We start from the raw sequence: 19,135 nt of genomic DNA, 5'->3' as shown, positions 1-19,135 counted from the left end.
AATATGGCCATTCCAAATGGGAAAAATTGGCCCAAAAAAAGGGGGCTACAGGCCCCATACAAATCCAAAATCCAGCAGGGCAGTCAAATATTAAAGCTCCAGAATGATCTCTTTGACTCTATGTCTCACACCCAGGTCACACTGATGCAAGAGGTGGGCTCCCATGGCCTTGGGCTCCTGTGGCTTTGCAGAGTATAGCCCCCTTCCTGGCTGCTTTCACAGTCTGGCGTCTAGTGTCTGCAGCTTTTCCAGGCACACAGTGCAAGCTATCTGCAGATCTACCATTCTGGAGTCTGAAGGACAATGGCCCTCTTCTCACAGCTCCACTAGGTGGTGCCCCAGTAGGGGCTGTTTGTGGGGGCTCTGACCCCACATTTCCCTTCTGCACTTCCCTAGCAGAGGTTCTCCATGAGCACTCTACCCCTGCAGCAAATTTCTGCCTGGACATCCAGGCGTTTCCATACATCTTCTGAAATCTAGACAGAGGTCCCAAACCTCTTGACTTCTATGCACTTGCAGGCTCAACACCACGTGGAAACTGCCAAGGTTTGGGGCTTGCACCCTCTGAAGCCACAGCCTGAGCTCTACATTGACCCTTTTCAGCCATGACTGGAGCAGCTGGGACACAGGGCACCAAGTTCCTAGGCTGCACACAGCACAGCGACCCTGGGCCCAGCCCACAAAATCACTTTTTCTTCCTAGGCCTCTGGGCCTGTGATGGGAGGGGCTGCTATGAAGACCTCTGACATGCAGTGGAGACATTTTCTCCATTGTCTTGGGGATTAACATTTGGCCTCTCATTACTTATGCAACTTTCTGCAGCCAGCTTGAATTTCTCCTCAGAAAATAGGATTTTTCTATTGTATTGTCAGGCTGCAACGTTTCCAAATTTTATGCTGTTTCCCTTTTAAAACTGAACACCTTTAACAGCACCCAAGTCACCTCTTGAATACTTTGCTGCTTAGAAATGTCTTCCACCAGATACCCTAAATCATCTCTCTCAAGTTCAAAGTTCTACAGATCTCTAGGGCAGGGACAAAATGCCACCAGTCTCTTTGCTAAAACATAATGAGTCACCTTTGCTCCAGTTCCCAACAAGTTCCTTATCTCCATCTGAGACTACCTCAGCCTGGATTTCATTGTCCATATCATGATCAGTATTTTGGTCAAAGCCATCCAACAAATCTCTGGGGAGTTCCAAACTTTCCCACACTTTTCTGTTTTCTGAACCTTCCAAGCTGTTCCAACCTCCCAGTTCCAAAGTCGCTTCCACATTTTTGGGTATCTTCTAAGCAGCGCTCTACTCTATTGATACCAATTTACTGTATTAATCCGTTTTCACACTGCTGATAAAGACATACCCGAGACTGGGAGGAAAAAAGAGATTTAATAGACTACAGTTCCACGTGGCTGGTGATGCCTCACAATCACCGCACAAGGTGAAAGGTGCATCTCACATGGCAGCAGACAAGAGAAGACAGCTTGTACAGGGTATCTTCTCTTTTTAAAACCATCAGATCTCATGAGACTTATTCACTATCACAAGAACAGCACAGGAAAGACCCACCCCCATGATTTGATTACATCTCCCGGTCCCTCCCACAACACATGGGAATTCAAGATGAGATTTGGGTGGGGACACAACTAAACCATATCAACTTCTAAATGCTTTAAATATATTTTTAATTTGATATTCATACCCCATTTTACTTAGAGAAACTGAAGTACAAAGTGGAATGAGAAGATACACATATTTAGCACTATTTAAATGAATATAAATACAAATTTGGTAGTTTTCTCTTAAATGTTAATGCCGAATCTTAACACTACATCTTTCATAAGCTTGATTTCTACATCTGATTTGAATCTTTTATGAGTTTTTCAGACTGTTTCTTTCTATGACTAGCCCATATAAACAATTGTTAAAACTTCACGTAGTTTCTAAGGCTGTTTAAGAATGTTTGGCTTTCTTATTCTAAGAGAATCACCTTATTCATTACTGGTACACTTTAGTTTATGCTTGGAGGATCTATGCTTCTTTGTGCTTGATAATGTTGCTTTATCTACCTAGAATATAGATGTATCTTTAGATCCAGAAAATACACTGGTAGGCATAGCTAGATGTGAAAATGTTTTTCAGAATAATACTCTAGTATAATTCTTAAAATACAAATGTAGCTAATAGCATTCTTTAAAATTTCACTTGCAATTAATAATTTAAAAATGTTTATCTGATCATAATATGCTTCTTCAGCTCCTTCTTGATAGTCTTTATACCCAGTTGCTGTGCAACGTTAGGCCCTATACTATTGATGTCTCAGCCTTAGACAACAGAAGCCACCCTGATTAACTCCTGGCAAAGGAAGTTCTCTTTCCCACTGGGAAAGGTGAACAGAGGCCTCTGGCATCCAAGATTAGAATTCCTAATACACTTTCTATAGAAGCAGGTTGTAGGTAATTGGATATACAAATTGTTTATATAGGAAGCTAATAGTTACAATAATTATATTTTGAGTTAGGGCAGTCTACTTATTGTATTATAAGATTTTAGTTAATAAACCTAATTGTTTGAGTAAGAATAAGTCAAGAAGTGTATTCAATCACTTAGATCAGAGGTTATTTTATATGAAATTAATAAAAGTAGAGATGGTTGGTTGAAGGTAGGGAAAAGCCCAGAGTTTTATTTGGTCATGCTCCCAATCACCCTCCTCCATATTGGGGGTGGGGAGTAGCAGTGGTGATTACTTCTTCTCTATTAATAGTTGCAGCCCTTGAGCAATAATAAATAAATCGATGTGATATAAATATCAGAAACATGAACTGGGCAGAAGTTTTAAATGAATGAAACTTTATTTGCAGGACACTCACTTATCTTGTATTATCCCCATCATGGTGGTTCCCACCCCTCTGGTATCTAGTGATGTTATGTATGCTTCCTGTTTTCTCATGGTATTCTTCAAATTACCCAGCTCTTTTCTTTTCCTCTTATTTCCATACAAATATAACTGGCCTGTTTTGTCACTAGTTGACCTGCTAATCTCTGGTAAGCTGTTTACCAATGATACTGTTACTCTGAAGAACGCTATTTGCATATCAAGACGCTGGTCTTGCAGAAGTAGTAAATTAAATTCAAAATGGTCACATTATTAAGATTATGGAATGTTGGGTGGGAAACTATTTTGAGCAGGATAATTTTTTCATTTTTTATGAATTTTAGCATGTAATCCACAAGCCATTTCATATTTATGAAAACAGCTGTAGTGACCTAACATGTATAAATTGAAGTAACATTAATAATGAATATTATAACCTTTATGAAATAAGGCAGAACTATTCCTATTTTAATTTGTTCATGTGTGATCTTTTATCTGTCTCCTATGGCAGATTTGCAAAAGTAGTGTTTGTAGTCTGTATCATCATTGTTATTTCATAGATTCTCAAATCATAATGCTGAGTGGTTTAATAAAATAATCCAGTGGTACGAATTAAGGTACATATAATAATTTCATTTGAAAGTTTTCATTTCCTTTTTAAAATGTGAATGATTAGGTATGTAAACTTTATGTGAATGCAGGCCACTTTTTTGAACAAATAATAGAAGATTTTAAAGAAAAATAAAGATATCATCTCATAGAAATTTAAATTCTTACTGGAAGCTGGGCATGGTAGCTCACGCCTGTAATCCTAGCACTTTGGGAGGCCGAGGTGGGTGGATCACCTGAGGTCAGGAATTCGAGACCAACCTGGCTAACTTGGTGAAACCCCATTTCTACTAAAAATACAAAAAATTAGCCAGGCGTGGTGACACGTGCCTGTAATCCCAGCTATTCGGGAGGCTGAGGCAGGAGAATCGCTTGAACCCGGGAGGTGGAGGTTGCAGTCAGCTGAGATCATGCCATTGCACTATCTCAAAAAAAAAAAAAAGTTACTTAAGTAGTATTTTTATGCTGCTGGGAAGCCAACTTTTTCTTCCATGCCACACCTACTGGAGCATCTGCTTTAGACAATGGGAATTATCTTAGTTGAGGATTTTCTTACCTTGCTGTAACAATTCTGTACTCCAGGGACTTCTATAGGTTGACTGGAGAGATAAATTTATAGCATGTATAACATATTCCTGTGAGAAAATATGCTTTATATAATTGCAGATAAATTTGGAAGCTACCAAATTAAAGAGTCTAAAAGTTATTTTTTGTAGGGAAGCAGCACATTTCAGTGGTTTCATACTGGATTGTAATCCTTGTTCTACTTAATAGTGTGCAGTACTGTGCAAATTACTCACTACTTTGTTTTCCTCATCCATAAAAATAGGACTACCATCATATGGCTACATTCAGCTGGAGGGCCAGCTGTCCTGGCGGAAGTGGGACTCACTTGCTCTTCTGGCAGGTGGTGCTGGCTGTTGGTTGGGGCAACTCAGTTCTCATTGTGGCCTCTCATGCTGCATTAGCTAGAATGGCTTCCTTCCATGGCACCTCAGGACAGTGCTCCAATATGACAAGGAGGAAGTTACATGCCTCTTGAAGCCTAGGCTCCAGATCTTTTTTTTTTTTTTTTTTTTTTGAGACGGAGTCTCGCTCTGTCACCCAGGCTGGAGTGCAGTGATGTGGTCTCGGGTCACTGCAAGCTCCACCTCCTGGGTATGGGGGAAATTCAGCCAGATATTGGGCAAAATTCACCCCCGATATTTCATGTAGGTTCTTTTCTGTTTTCCCTAAGTGTCAGCCGGTGTGAGAAATAAAGGGAAAGAGTACAAAAGAGAGAAATTTTAAAGCTGGGTGTCTGGGGGAGATACCACATGTTGGCAGGTTCCGTGATATCCCCTGAGCCGTAAAACCAGCAAGGTTTTTTTTTTTTTTTTTGAGACGGAGTCTCGCTCTGTCTCCCAGGCTGGAGTGCAGTGGCACAATCTCAGCTCACTGCAAATTGCACCTCCCGGGTTCACACCATTCTCCTGCCTCAACCTCCCTAGTAGCTGGGACTACAGGTGCCCACCACCACGCCCGGCTAATTTTTTAAAAATATTTTTAGTAGAGACGGGGTTTCACCATGTTAGCCAGGATGGTCTCGATCTCCTGACCTCGTAATCCACCTGCCTCAGCCTCCCAAAGTGCTGGGATTACAGGCATGAGCCACTGCGCCTGGCCAAAAGCAGCAAGTTTTTATTAGTGATTTTCAAAAGGAGAGGGGAGTGTACGAATAGGGTGTGGGTCACAGAGATCACATGCTTCACAAGCTAATAAGATATCACAAGGCAAATGGAGGCAGGGCGAGATCACAGGACCACAGGACGGGGTGAAATTAAAATTGCTAATGAAGTTTCGGGCACGCATTGTCATTGATAACATCTTATCAGGAGACAGGGTTTGAGAGCAGACAACCAGTCGGACCAAAATTTATTAGGCGGGAATTTCCTCATCCTAATAAGCCTGGGAGTGCTACGGGAGACTGGGGCTTATTTCATCCCCACAGCTTCGACCATAAAAGTCAGCCGCCCCCTGAAGCGGCCATTTCAGAGGCCTACCCTCAGGGACGCATTCTCTTTCTCAGGGATGTTCCTTGCTGAGAAAAAGAATTCAGCGATATTTCTCCCATTTGCTTTTGAAAGAAGAGAAATATGGCTCTGTTCCGCCTTGGCTCACTGGCAGTCAGAGTTTAAGGTTATCTCTCTTGTTCCCTGAACATTGCTGTCATCCTATTCTTTTTTCAAGGTACCCAGATTTCATATTGTTCAAACACACATGCTCTACAAACAATTTGTGCAGTTAATGCAATCATCACAGGGTCCTGAGGCGATGTACATCCTCCTCAGCTTACGAAGATGACGGGATTAAGAGATTAAAGTAAAGACAAGCATAGGAAATCACAAGGGTATTGATTGGGGAAGTGATAAGTGTCCATGAAATCTTCACAATTTATGTTCGGAGATTGTGGTAAAGACAGGCGTAAGAAATTATAAAAGTATTAATTTGGGGAACTAATAAATGTCCATGAAATCTTCACAATCCACGTTCTTCTGCCATGGCTTCAGCCGGTCCCTCCATTCAGGGTTCCTGGCTTCCCGCAACACCCAGGTTCATGCCATTTTCCTGCCTCAGCCTCCCGAGTAGCTGGGACTACATGTGCCTGCCACCACGCCCGGCTAATTTTTTGTATTTTTAGTAGAGACGGGGTTTCACCGTGTTACCCAGGACGGTCTCAATCTCCTGACCTCATGATCTGCCTGTCTCAGCCTCCCAAAGTACTGGGATTACAGGCGTGAGCCACAGCACCCGGCCCTATTGTTTGTTTTTTTGAGAAAAACTCTCACTTTCTCTCCCAGGCTGGAGTGCAGTGTCAACGATCTTGGCTCACTGCAACCTCTGCCTCCAGGGTTCAAGTGATTCTCATGCTTCAGCCTCTTGAGTAGCTGGGATCGCAGGCAGGTGCCACCATGCCCACCTAATTTTTGTATTTTTAGTAGAGATGGGATTTCACCATGTTGGCCAGGCTGGTCTCGAATTCCTGGCCTCAAGGGATCTGCCCACCTTGGCCTCACAAAGTGCTGGGATTACAGGTGTGAAATACCACACCCAGCCCACCAGATCTTAAACAACATAATTTCCACTGCATTCTATAGGACAAAGCAAGTGACTTGGTCAGCCCAAATTCAAAGGGATGGAGAAATAGGGGCATACACACAGGGATGGAATTTACAGCAAAGGGGAAATTTCAGCAAAGGGGCATACACACAGGGATTGAAGAAATTTGTGACCATTGATATTAAACAATCTTTGCCTTGGCGTCTGCTTTGGGACACAGGGACAGCTCTAAATTAAGACATTAGCTGAATCAGCAATGAAGAAAAGAAGAAAAAGGCTACCTTCTAGAGGTGTGTTGATATTAAATAAGAAAATACATTTGAAAGATACTTAACTGAGGCCTGGCATGATGGCTCATGCCTGTAATCCAATCTTTGGGAGGCTAAAGCAGGCAGATCACTTGAGGTCAGGAGTTCAAGAGCAGCCTGGCCAACATGGTGAAACTCTATCTCTACTAAAAACATAAAAATTAGCTGGACATGGTGGTGCATGCCTGTAACCCCAGCTACTTGGGAGGCTGAGGCACAAGAATTGCTTGAACCAGGGAGGCAGAGGCTGCAGTGAACCGAGATCATACCACTGCACTCCAGCCTGGGTGACAGAGCGAGACTCTGTCTCAAAAAAACAAAAGATATTTAGCTCAGTGCCTGGCATATAAATCCTCATCAAATGTGAATGACGTTGATGATGACAATGATTCGGTGATTAGCACAACATCAGGGAATCAGTGATGGTTTTGGTGTGGAGGAGTGAAATGATAAAAGTATTACTTTTGAAGGATTAATTTGGTTCCTTTTACAGTGCAATTTGCAGTGGGAAGAGAATGGAGGAACAGAAATTAGCTAAGAGAGGCTGTGCACGATGGCTAGGCGAAGGTTCCCAAACCTCAGTTCTTGACTTCTACACAGGCTCAACACCACATGCTGAACACCACACGTAAGCTGCCAAGGCTTAGGGCTTGCACCCTCTGAAGTAATGGCCTGAGCTGTACCTTGGCCCCTTTTAGCCATGGCTGGAACTGTAGCAGCTGGGATGCAGGCACCACACCCCAAGGCTGCACAGAGCAGGGGGGCCCTGGGCGCAGCCCACGAATCCATTTTTCCTCCTAAGTCTCCAGGCCTGTGATGGGAGGGGCTGCCATGAATGTTGCTGACATGAGGTGGAAACATTTTCGCCATTGTCTTGGTGATTAACATTCTGCTCCTTGTTACTTATGCAGATTTCTGCAGCAGGCTTGAATTTCTCTCTGGTAAATGGGTTTTTCTTTTCTACTGCATTGTCAGGCTGCAAATTTTCCAAACTTTTATGCTCTGCTTCCTCTTGAATGCTTTGCCACTTAGAAATTTCTTCCACCAGACACTCTAGATCATCTTTCTCAAGTTCAAAGTTCCACAGATCTCTTGGCCAGGGGTAAAATGTTGCCAGTCTCTTTTCTAACACAGGGCAAGAATCACCTTTATTCCAATTGTCAACAAGTTCCTCATCTCCATCTGAGATCACCTCAGCCTGGACTTCATTGTCCATATCTCTATCAGCATTTTCATGAAAGCCATTCAGCAATTCTCTGGGAAGTTCCAAACTTTCCCACATCTACCTGTCTGGTGAGCCTCCAAGCCTCTAGGAAGTTCCAAACTTACCCATATTTTTCTGTTCTCTTCTGGGCCCTCTGAACTGTTTCAGTCTCTTCCTGTTACCCAGTTCCAAAGTCACTTCCACATTTTCCGGTATCCTGATAGCAGCACCTCACTCTTTGCAGTACCAATTTACTGTGTTAGTCCGTTCTCACACTGCTGTAAGGACATATCCAAGACTGGGTCTTTTATAAAGAAAAGAGGTTTGACTCACAGTTCAGCATGGCTGGGGAGGCTTCAGGAAACTTACAATCATGGAAGAAGGGGAAGCAAACATGTACTTCTTCACGTGGCGGCAAGAAGAAATACCAAGCAAAGGGGAAAAAGCCCCTTATAAAACCATCTCGTGAGAATTCACAAGAACAACAGCATGGGGGTAACTACCCCTATGATTCAATTACCTCCCACTGGGTCCCTCCCATGACATGTGGGGATTATGGGAACTACAATTCAAGATGAGATTTGGGTGGGGACACAGCCAAACCATATCACTGATACATAGAAACACAACTGATTTTTATATACTACTGATTTTGTACTCTGCAATTTTTCTGAATTCATTTAATAGCTGTAGTAACTTTGTTTGTTCTTTGGGGTTTTCTATATCTAGGAACATGTTGTCTACAAATAGTATTTTCTTTCTTCTTCTTCTTTCTCCTTTTTGTCTTTCCTTTTCCCATTTCCCTTCCTTTCCCCCTTCCCTTCCTTTCCCCTCCTTTTTCCCTTTCCTACCCTTCCTTCTTCCCTTTTTATTTCTTTTTCTTGCCTAATTGCTGTGGCTAGAACTTCTAGTGCAATGTTGAATATCAGTACCAGATCTTGGAGAGCTTTTAGTCTTCATCACTGAGTATGATATAAACTGTGAGTTTTTCATGCCCTTTGTCATGTTGAGGAAGTTCAGTCCACATGTTTGTGAGTATATCTCTTAGAATCCCAGAAGTTGAATTGCTGGGACAAAGAGTTTGTACATTTATAAATTTTAATTTTTTTTGCCAAATTGCCCTCAATAGAATTGAACCAAATTACATTCCCACCAGCAATGCATGAGGCTGCCTGTTTGCCAACATCTTTATAACACAGTAAATTATTAAAATTTTGGGCTTTTTTGCCAATACAATAGGTAAAAAATGGTGTTATAGTCTAGTTACCATTTTTTTTTTTTTTTTTTTTTTTTTTGAGATGGAGTCTCGCTCTGTCGCCCAGGCTGGAGTACAGTGGTGTGATCTTGGCTCACTGGAAGCTCCGCCTCCTGAGTTCACGCCATTCTCTTGCCTCAGCCTCCCAAGTAGCTGGGACTACAGGCGCCCGCCACCACGCCCAGCTAATTTTTTGTATTTTTTTTTTTAATTAGAGATGGGGTTTCACCGTGTTAGCCAGGATGGTCTCAATCTCCTGACCTTGTGATCCACTGGCCTCGGCCTCCCAAAGTGCTGGGATTACAGGTGTGAGCCACCATGCCCGGCCGTCTAGTTTCAATTTACATTTATTTTAATATGAGTTAGATCTGGACCATCTTTGCATATGTTTAAGAGCCATTATATTTTCTTTCTGTAAACTGACTGATTATATCCTTTGCCCATTTTTCTGTTGAGGATTTGTTGCCTTTTTCATATTGATTTGTAGGAGCTCTTTATCTATATTAGGAAAATTATATTTTATTACATTTTTTCTGATATATACATATATATTAAGGAAATTTGCCCTTTGTTTTTTATGACTTTTTTTCACAGTTTGTCTTTTCTCTTTAATTAATGTTTTCTTTCTATGCAGAAGTTATTTGTTTTTTAATGTGATTGAATTTATCAACCTTTTCATTATACTTTTTGGGTTTTGAGTCAGAATTTAAAATTTTTCTTGAGTTACAAAATAATTATCTTGTATTTTTTTTCTGTTTGTTTGTGTTGACATGAATCTCGGTTTGTTACCCACGCTAGAGTGCAGTGTTGTGATCTCGGCTCACTGTAGCCTTCGCCTCCCAGGTTCAAGCAATTCTCCTGCCTCAGCCCCTCAAGTAGCTGAGATTACAGGTGCCTGCCACAATGTCTAGCTTATTTTTGTATTTTTAGTAGAGACAAGGTCTCACCATGTTGGCCAGGCTGGTCTCGAACTCCTGATCTCAAATGATCTGGCCACCTCGGCCTCCCAAAGTGTTGTAATTACAGGCATGAGCCACCACATCTGGCCTGTTTGTTTTCACTAGAGATTATTTTATTGCCCAATATTACTTGTTCAGGAGAAGTTTGAAAGGACAAAACAGTCCATTGTAATCCAAATGATACTTCACCTATGACCAAAAAAATGGACCATTATCTTCCCTTCAGGCCTTTAAATAAACTTGAAGTTACCTGATAAAAGCATTATACACATTGCATTTAAATGGCTATAGTTCTTAGTATGCTATCATTCATGCTTCCCTTTCATATTGATGAGCATAAGGTTAGTTAGCATCTGCTTAACATGAATGAGACTTGAGAGATGCAGAATTCCACCAGGTTAAGCCTGCCAAGTTGACAAGTCCAGTTCATATGTGCAAAGCCAATGTATGCAAAATTTATTGTCTTTCCATTTAGGAAGGACTCCTATTGAGGAAATAGAGCCTCATGTACAATAGCAGAGGCATATACAACTATTTAGAATAACCTACTTATTATGTCTTTCCTTCTTTCTTTTCTTCCTTCCCTCCTCCTATCTTCTAGTAAAGAAATATTAAGTACCTACCGTGTGCCACACAGTGCCTAGGCATTGGAGATACTGTGGTGAACATGACAGAAAGGGTTCCTACCTTCATAGAGCTTACATTTAATTGAGAGAAAAAGTGTAAATGTTAACTAATGCTGTGCTTTGGGGGAAAAAATAGAACTAAAATAAGGAGATAGAAAATTCTAGGAAAAAGGAGTTTATTTTAGATAGGAGAGTCAGAAGTCCTTTCTGGAATAACTGACGTTTGATTAGAGACTTGATTGAAGTGAGGAGGGAACAAACCACACAGAGATTTAGAGTTAAAGCATTTCCAGTATTTCTGAGTCATTAAACATATTAAGGAAAAGCCATCAGCAAGAAGGAGAATATAGCTGACCTTGGTAGAAATTAATAATTCAAAGAACAGACAATAACTTCCAGGGCAGCCTGTTGTACTAAAGAAACAATCATGAAACAAACAAACAAACAAAAAGTGCCTTTAGAAATTTAAAATAAGGCCTAGTGTGGTGGCTCAGGCCTGTAACCCCAGCACTTTGGGAGGCTGAAGTAGGAGGATCTCTTAAGCCCAGGAGTTAAAACCAGCCTAGGCAACATAGTGAGATACTGTCTCTACAGAAAATTTAAAAATGATCCAGGTATGGTGGTATCCACCTCTAGTCCCAGCTACTCTAGAGGATAAGGTGGGAGGATTGCTTGAGCCAGGCTGTAGAGGCTGCAGTGAGTCTTGATAGATCGTGCCACCACTCTCCACCGTGGGTGACAGAGCAATACCTTGTCTCAAAAAAAAAAAAAAAAAAAAAAAAAGGAAAGAAGAAAGAAAGAAATTTAAAATAAAATAGCTAGAATTAAAATTTTTTAGTATAAGAACTAGAAAATAGAGTCAAATAAATCTCCCAGAACACAAAGAGAAATTATACATGACTATTTCCACAGCCAAAAAGAAGACATGATGTCTTCAGTTTGATAAGGCCCACAAACTTTTGAGCATTGTGAATTAAATAAACAGCCCACTCCTAAACAGATTCTCATGAAATTTCTGAATATCTAGAAGATAAGATGTTAAAGCTTCGAAGGGAAAACCGCTAACAAAAGCAAACTATGACCTATAATGGGTAAGAATGAAATTGCCATTGAAATTCTCATTAATGACTCCAGATGAAAATAGAATAATGTCTCCAAAGTTCTGAAGGAAAATTTTTTTGATTGTAAGGGTGAAATAAAACTGTCATTATTTTCACATGAAGTAATTTCATAGAAAATCCAACAGAATCAATAAATTATTAGAACTAATACTATTTTTCCACATTATTAATAACCAATTAAAAATATATTAAAAACAAGGTACATTCCCAAAAGCATACTGTCAATTTTCTGAGAATTGACTATATATATGACTACTATGGAAACAAATTTATAACTTTTATATAGGATATAAAGACTTAAAAGTGGGAGACATTCAGTTTCCTGAATTTAAGGTAATCTTAGTCAAAATACCAGCTGTCTATTTTGGAAACTTAACATTCAAAAGTGAATATGGACAAATAAAGGTCCATGAAGAGAAGGGGAGGAGGGTAGACAGGACTACCAGATACTGACTTAACAGTTATAAAGTATGTGGGAACTAGCTCAAGTATAAACAAATGGGCCCAGAATTAGTTCTCCATAGCAATAGTATTTATGTAGATTTAAATATTAAGATATGTTAAAGGCTCAAGTGATCCTCCTGCCATGGAATGTTCATCATGTACATTCCATGCACACTTGAAAAGAGTGTATGGGCTGGATATGGTGGCTCATTCTTGTAATCCCAGCACTTTGGGCTGGTCGCAGGAGTTTGACACCAGCCTGGGAAACATGGGGAAACCCTGTCTCTACAAAAAAATACAAAAATTAGCTGGGTGTGGTGGTGTGCACCTATAGTCCCAGCTACTCGGGAGGCTGAGGTGGGAGGATCACTTGAGCCCTGGAGTGGAGTGTGGTACAATCACAGTTCTCTGCAGCCTCAACCTCCTGGGCTCAAGTGATCCTGCACCTCTGCCTCCCAAGTACCTGGGAATATAGGTGTGTGCCACTGTGCCCAGCTAATTTTTTTTTTTTTTTTTTTTTTTTTTCTGTAGAGATGGTCTCACTATGTTGCCCCAGGCTGGTCTTGAACTCCTTGGGCTCAAGCTATCCTCCTGCCATGGTCTCTCAAAATGCTGGGATTATAGGTGTGAACCACGCACCTGCCACTCTTCAAAGTTTTAGGCATCCACTGTATCCCCTGCAGATAAGGGAGACTACTATATTTATATAGCTGCTTCAGCAATCTAACGGCTAGCGCTTGAGTGGTATGTCTGCTCTATACTTTTGCTTTTACCTATTACTTTATATTTAAAGTGGTTTTCTTGTGGATGTTATATATTTGGGTGTGGCTTTTTTATCCAGTCTGAAGTTTCTGCCTTTTAATTAGAAGTGCTTAGACCATTTATACTTGATGTAATTTTGATAGGGTTAGGTTTAAATTGACCATCTTGCCATTTGTTTTTTATTTCTCCCATGTTTTTTGTTCTTTTCTTATGCCTTTTTTCTGCCCCCTGGAATTAATTGTTCTTAAATTTGCCTGGTGTTGTTTCACTGTATGCATACATAGATTATTATTTAGCAAAAGATTGAAAGACACCCTGTGAGGATTTCTGGAGCCTTTCTAGGCTTAACTTCTTTTCTGGCATTCTGTTCTGCAAATGACAGCTGCCTCGTCCTTCCCCAACTCAAACATCTGTCTCTGCCAGTCAGCTAGACTGCTACTCCCTACTTGAGCCACCTTCTTTGTGCCAAAGTCTGGGTATATACCACCATGCAACAAACTGGTAGATTTAGAGGATCACCTCATTTGTTGTTCATTTCCCAGAGATAACACTCATGTGCTGCCTATTGTCCAAGTTCTGAAAACAGTTGTTTGACATCAGTCCTATAGCTGTTCTCCTTCATGGGCAGAAATGAAAATGCCTTTTCTACTATCAAAACTGATTTTTTAATAGCAACTCCAATTGTAGCTATTACTTAATATCTTTTCTCACAACAAGTTTGAAAGTGTCTGTGATCATCTGTCACACATTGCATTCCTTGAGAAACACTATAATGTCTAGTTTCTTATTTTAGCTTCTAATTTCCTACTACAGTACGGCAGCCAACAAAATCATTTTATTGAAAGAAAATTTTTCTTTTAAAAATAGGGTCTCACTATGTTGCCCACTTTGGACTCAAACTCCTGGGCTCTAGTGATCCTCCCACCTCAGCCTCCCTGAAACAATTTTTTAAAGGTCAGAGTGACCTTTCAGTTGCTAGGTCCAATTCTGCACTTCTGACTCCAGTGGTATGGTAGGAACATTACCATAGAAAAACCTCCAGGTACCACAAAATAGAATGTAAAATATAAAGAATATTTTGTATAATACATAAATCATCTGGTTAAAAAAAAAATCCTCAGAATAAGAGAAAGGGAGAGGAAAGAGAAGTGTGGTGGATGGAGGGGTGGGGGGGTGGAAGAGAAACATACTAAGAATCCAGAGAAAGAAGTGACCCATTGAATTCTGAAGCTTTCTTATGAATATTTTCCAATTAAACTCCATAGAAGTTTTTATTTTATATTCTGGAGAGTGACTGGAGGCAAAAACCTGAAAGATGTGAGGAGTCATTTTAGAAATCCTTCATAAAGCCAAGAGTCTCCAATGGCCGGCTATAGACTTTGTGAATGGGTGAACTAGAACTCAGATCTACTGTACAGAGATGCAGAGAACTTGCCTTTCTTAGCCTTGGGCTGTGGTTGGAAAGGGAAAATAGAGTGCCTGCATAGAATTTATAATAAGTCAGGCCTCTTTTATTTTTGAAGTTTGAAATCATGCTACTCAAGTGTTTTTGTTTTTGTTTTGAAGATAAGAATTGGGTTTTAAAATAGGTTAGAACAGTAGTTCTAGATGGCTGGCTCAGACAAATAGACATCCTTTCTAGGGGAATAAACTCTCAACAGAAGCTTCCAAATGTCCCATGAACAAAGTTTCAACAAAAATGAATTCCCAATAAGAAAAAAAATCACAGAACACACAACACTAAGGCCACATGATGAGAGTCAGCAGAAATGAACAAACAAAAACAAAACCATACACGTATGTATTAATATATGCATGCATATGAATATACAAAATAAATCTCTCTAAAATGTGTATATGTATGTGTGTGTGTATATATATACACACACATATATACACACACATATTCCTACAAAATAACTTCAAATATTAGAATTATCCATACAAAATGTAAAAATAAGTTTAATTTTTTTTAAGGAAAATACATCAGAAAATTGCTAATATGATTAAAAAGGGTATAGACAGAGCTAAAGACAGAATTGCATTGAAAGATCAAGCTTAATAAAATTACACAAAAGACAGCACAGAGAGAAATAATAAATGGAAAATATGAAAAAAGAATTAATAAAAATAAAGGTTAGAGGAGAAAGTCTAACTTAGGTCTCCAGAAGCTGGCTTCTGCAACCACTATTACCCTGAAGCTCTGGCAGGAATTTTTAAATTTGATGCAAATGCCAGTAATGATAGTTATGGGGATGCTTTTGGTGATGTTTTAGGAGGCATGAAGCACATGGCCAGTTTTCACTTCAGAGCATTTTTGACCAATGTTTTCCTCAGAACATTTGATGAATACGGAGGCTGCACAGAGCAGGATGCTTAACACATAAATGGCAAAAGTCCCTTATAAGCAGGGTGGCATTGTTCAGTATACTCTTAAGATTAGAGGTCTGGATGACTGGGGATAATTCTATCAAATAAATCAAATATTTGGTTGAAAACCTTGAGGGGCAAATCATATGTATGAATCATACTAGGGCTGCAACCCAGATTTAACTGCTCATACTCTCAGATTAAGGAGAGAAGTCTCTATTTTATCTAGCTAGTAGTGGGGATAGAGAACTCCCACTAGAGAAAGATCACATCCTTTGGAACCTATGTGGTTTTTAAAACATACCATCTGTCATTGAATCAAAGATTAGTAAGCATGGTGAAAAGGACTACATGACCAAAATTCAAGAGGAAAAACAGACAATAGAGACAGATACTCAAGTGATTCTGATACTGGATTTAGATGGGAAAAACTATTAAATGATTATTTAAAAGGAATGCCTTTAAATGCATTTTATTTAGAGAATGCCTAAATAATCCTGAACAGAGTGTTAGTAGAAATACAGACATTAAAGCCATTCTGATAAAACCTCAGATGGAAATGAGGAACATGTTATTGGAAACTAGAGGAAAAGTGATCCTTGTTATAAAGTGACAAAGAGCTTGGTGAAATTGTATTCATGTTCTAGTGTCTTGTGGAAGGTAGAAATTGCAAGCAATGAAATTGGTTATTTGGCTGAAAAAATCTCTTAGAAAATTGCTGAAGGACCAACCTGGTTCCTCCTTCTGACTGCATATGATAGAATGCCAGAAGAAATGACTACAAGAGGAACTGTTAATCAAAAAGAAAGCAGAACTTAAAAGATTTAGAAAAGTCTTAGCCTATTCATATTGTAAAGAAAGAGAAAGCCTGCTTTGGAGAAAACACTGAGGGTATGGCCAAGGAGCCTTTTGATAAAGACATTAGTATCAATCAGCCCTCTCTACAGAAGCCAGGAGATATTCTCCAAGACAATAGAAGACAATAGAAGAATGGCCCTGAAGGCAATTTAGAGATAATGGAGGCTGCCCCTCCCAGCATAGGCCCAGAGTGCAAAGTCCCTTCGGGCAAAGAAGTTTCAAATATGGAGCCACCTGAGCCTGTGAGACCTCTCAGCATGCACTGCCCAATAGAACCTTACATTATGGGTTCTGCTCCCCACCACTGGCTTCTCTAAAGTGTGGCTCTGGTGGGCCTGATATAGTTTAGGCTGTGATGGCCAACCCTGTAGGCAGCACAGGTGGTAGATTTTGGTGGTGTCTACACAGTCTCTGCCAACACTTAGGGAGCCATGGCTTAGGCTATGTGTGGCAAAGCCACTCATGCATGATTCTAGCCTAGGAGAGCCACAGGCCCTTGACCCCAAGTCACCTTGAATGGCAGAGGCAGAATAACCACCTGGAAGAGCCACAAGCTTGGGACTGCAGCCAATAGCTGTGGAGATGGGACCATAGCCTACTGGGTCTGGAAGGCAAAGCATCAAGCAGAAGGTTATTCTGGAGCCTTCAGGTTTAATGGAATTTGCCGTGTTGGGTTGGTTTGCTCAAAACCTGTCATTTCTTTCTTCTTTCCTATTCCTTTATTTTGGAATAGGAATATCTATCCTATGCCTCTCCCACCATAGTATTTTGGAAGCACGTAATATGTTGGTTTTAGAGGTTCACAGCCTCAGGATGAATTGTACACCTTGAGTCTCACCCATATCTGATTTAGATGATATTTAGATGAGATTTTGGACTTTGGAATTTTTTAGTTGATGCTGGAATTAGTTAAGATTTTTGGGCTGCTGGGATGGAATGAAATATTTTGCATGTGAGAAGGACATGTATTTTGGGGGGCTTGGATGCAATGCTATAGACTGAATGAGTCTCCCCCAAAACTCATATGTAGAAACCTAATTCCCAATGTGATGTTATTTGGATAGGGCCTTTGGGAAGTTATTAGGTCATGAGGTCATTAATGGAATTAGTGCCCTTATAAAAGGAACCCCAGAAAGCTCTTCCTTCCATCATTTGAGGTTATAGCCATCTTATCAGTGAGAAAGTAGACCTTTGTCAGACACTAAATCTGCCAGCACTTTGATCTAGTACTTTTTAGTCCCCAGAACTGTGAGAAGTAAATTTCTATTATTTACCTAGTCTATGGTATTTTGTTATAGCAGTCTGAATGGACCAAGACAGAATCTTATGGTAAGCCTGCTAAAAAAGTAAAGACATAGAGAAAATATTAAAAGCAGCCAGAGCAAAAAAGGCACATTGCTTTCAAGTGGGGGCAGTAATAAAACCTAGAGCTAACTAATCACCAGAAATAATGAGAACCAGAAGAATGAAAGTATCCTTAAAGTACTGAAAAAAAAAAGCCAACCCAGAATTCTGTATTCATAAAAATATCTTTAAAAGTGGTAAGATGCAAATGTTTCAGACAAGTAAAAACTGAGAGAATTCGGAGAAAGCAAACCTACACTATGATAGTAGCAAAGGGAGAAGTAATATCATCCCACATGGAAGTAGGGAACTGTAGGAAAGAGCTATGAGCAATGAGATGAGATAAATATATGGGTGGTATTCATGAATGTTGATGATACAAACAATAACACCAATATATTGTGAGGTCATAAATATATATAGAATTAAAATGCCTAACAATGGTAATGCAAAAACAGGAGAGTAAATGGAGTTCTAATGTCCTAGTATTTCCAGGGAAATGGTAAAAGGAATAATTTGTATTATACTGTAAAAGCCAGCTGGCTAAGGATGCACATTGTAATCTCTATGGAAACAAGTAAAAGAATGAATAAATTAAAATTAAGAGATGGGAAAAATTTAAGAAAATATTTGATTAATCTTAAAGCAAAGTAGGAATCAATGAAATATAAAACATGCACACAATATAGAAAGTGAACAAGTCCAGTTACTGGCTCCTTGAAGAGGTTAATAAACTTGATAAACTCCTAGCAGGATTCTTCAAGAATAACCTTAGCTTGGTTTGACATGTTAAAAATCGGTTAATGCGGCCGGGCGCAGTGACTCACGCCTGTAATCCCAGCACTTTGGGAGATGGAGGCAGGCTGAATCACTTGAGGTCAGGAGTTCGAGACCAGCCTGGCCAACTGGTGAAGCCCTGTCTCCACTAAAAATACAAAAAGTAGCTGGGCGCAGTGGCACGTGCCTGTAATCCCAGTTACTCAGGAGGCTGAGGCAGGAGAATCGCTTGAACCCGGGAGGCAGAAGTTGCAGTGAGCCGAGATCCTGCCACTGCACTCTAGTCTGAGCAACAGAGCGAGACTGTCTCAAAAAAATAAAATAAAAAATAAAATCTGTTAATGCAATTTGTCACTTTATAATAGAGTACAGAAGAAAAGTCATGTAATCATTTTATTAGGTTCAAAAAAAGCATATGATTAAATTCAACATTAATATATTTTTTTCAAGTTCTTTTGGCAAGCTAGGAATATATTCTGATAAAGAACCATACCCCCCTCCAAAAAACAAACCCTGCAATCCATAT

The 19,135-nt window shown here is 39.9% G+C and overlaps 1 protein-coding gene across 8 annotated transcripts in view; it reads left to right on the top strand.

The window, feature by feature from the left end:
* Nucleotides 1-19,135, top strand: part of KANSL1L (KAT8 regulatory NSL complex subunit 1 like) — a 149,888-nt gene that overhangs the window by 107,724 nt on the left and 23,029 nt on the right. The window lies entirely within an intron of this gene.

This window comes from Pan troglodytes, chromosome 13 (assembly GCF_028858775.2).
Source record: "Pan troglodytes isolate AG18354 chromosome 13, NHGRI_mPanTro3-v2.0_pri, whole genome shotgun sequence".
Classification (NCBI taxonomy): Eukaryota; Metazoa; Chordata; class Mammalia; order Primates; family Hominidae; genus Pan; species Pan troglodytes.
The sequence above is the reverse complement of the archived record's forward strand: the minus strand, read 5'-3'. Positions and strand labels throughout refer to the sequence as shown.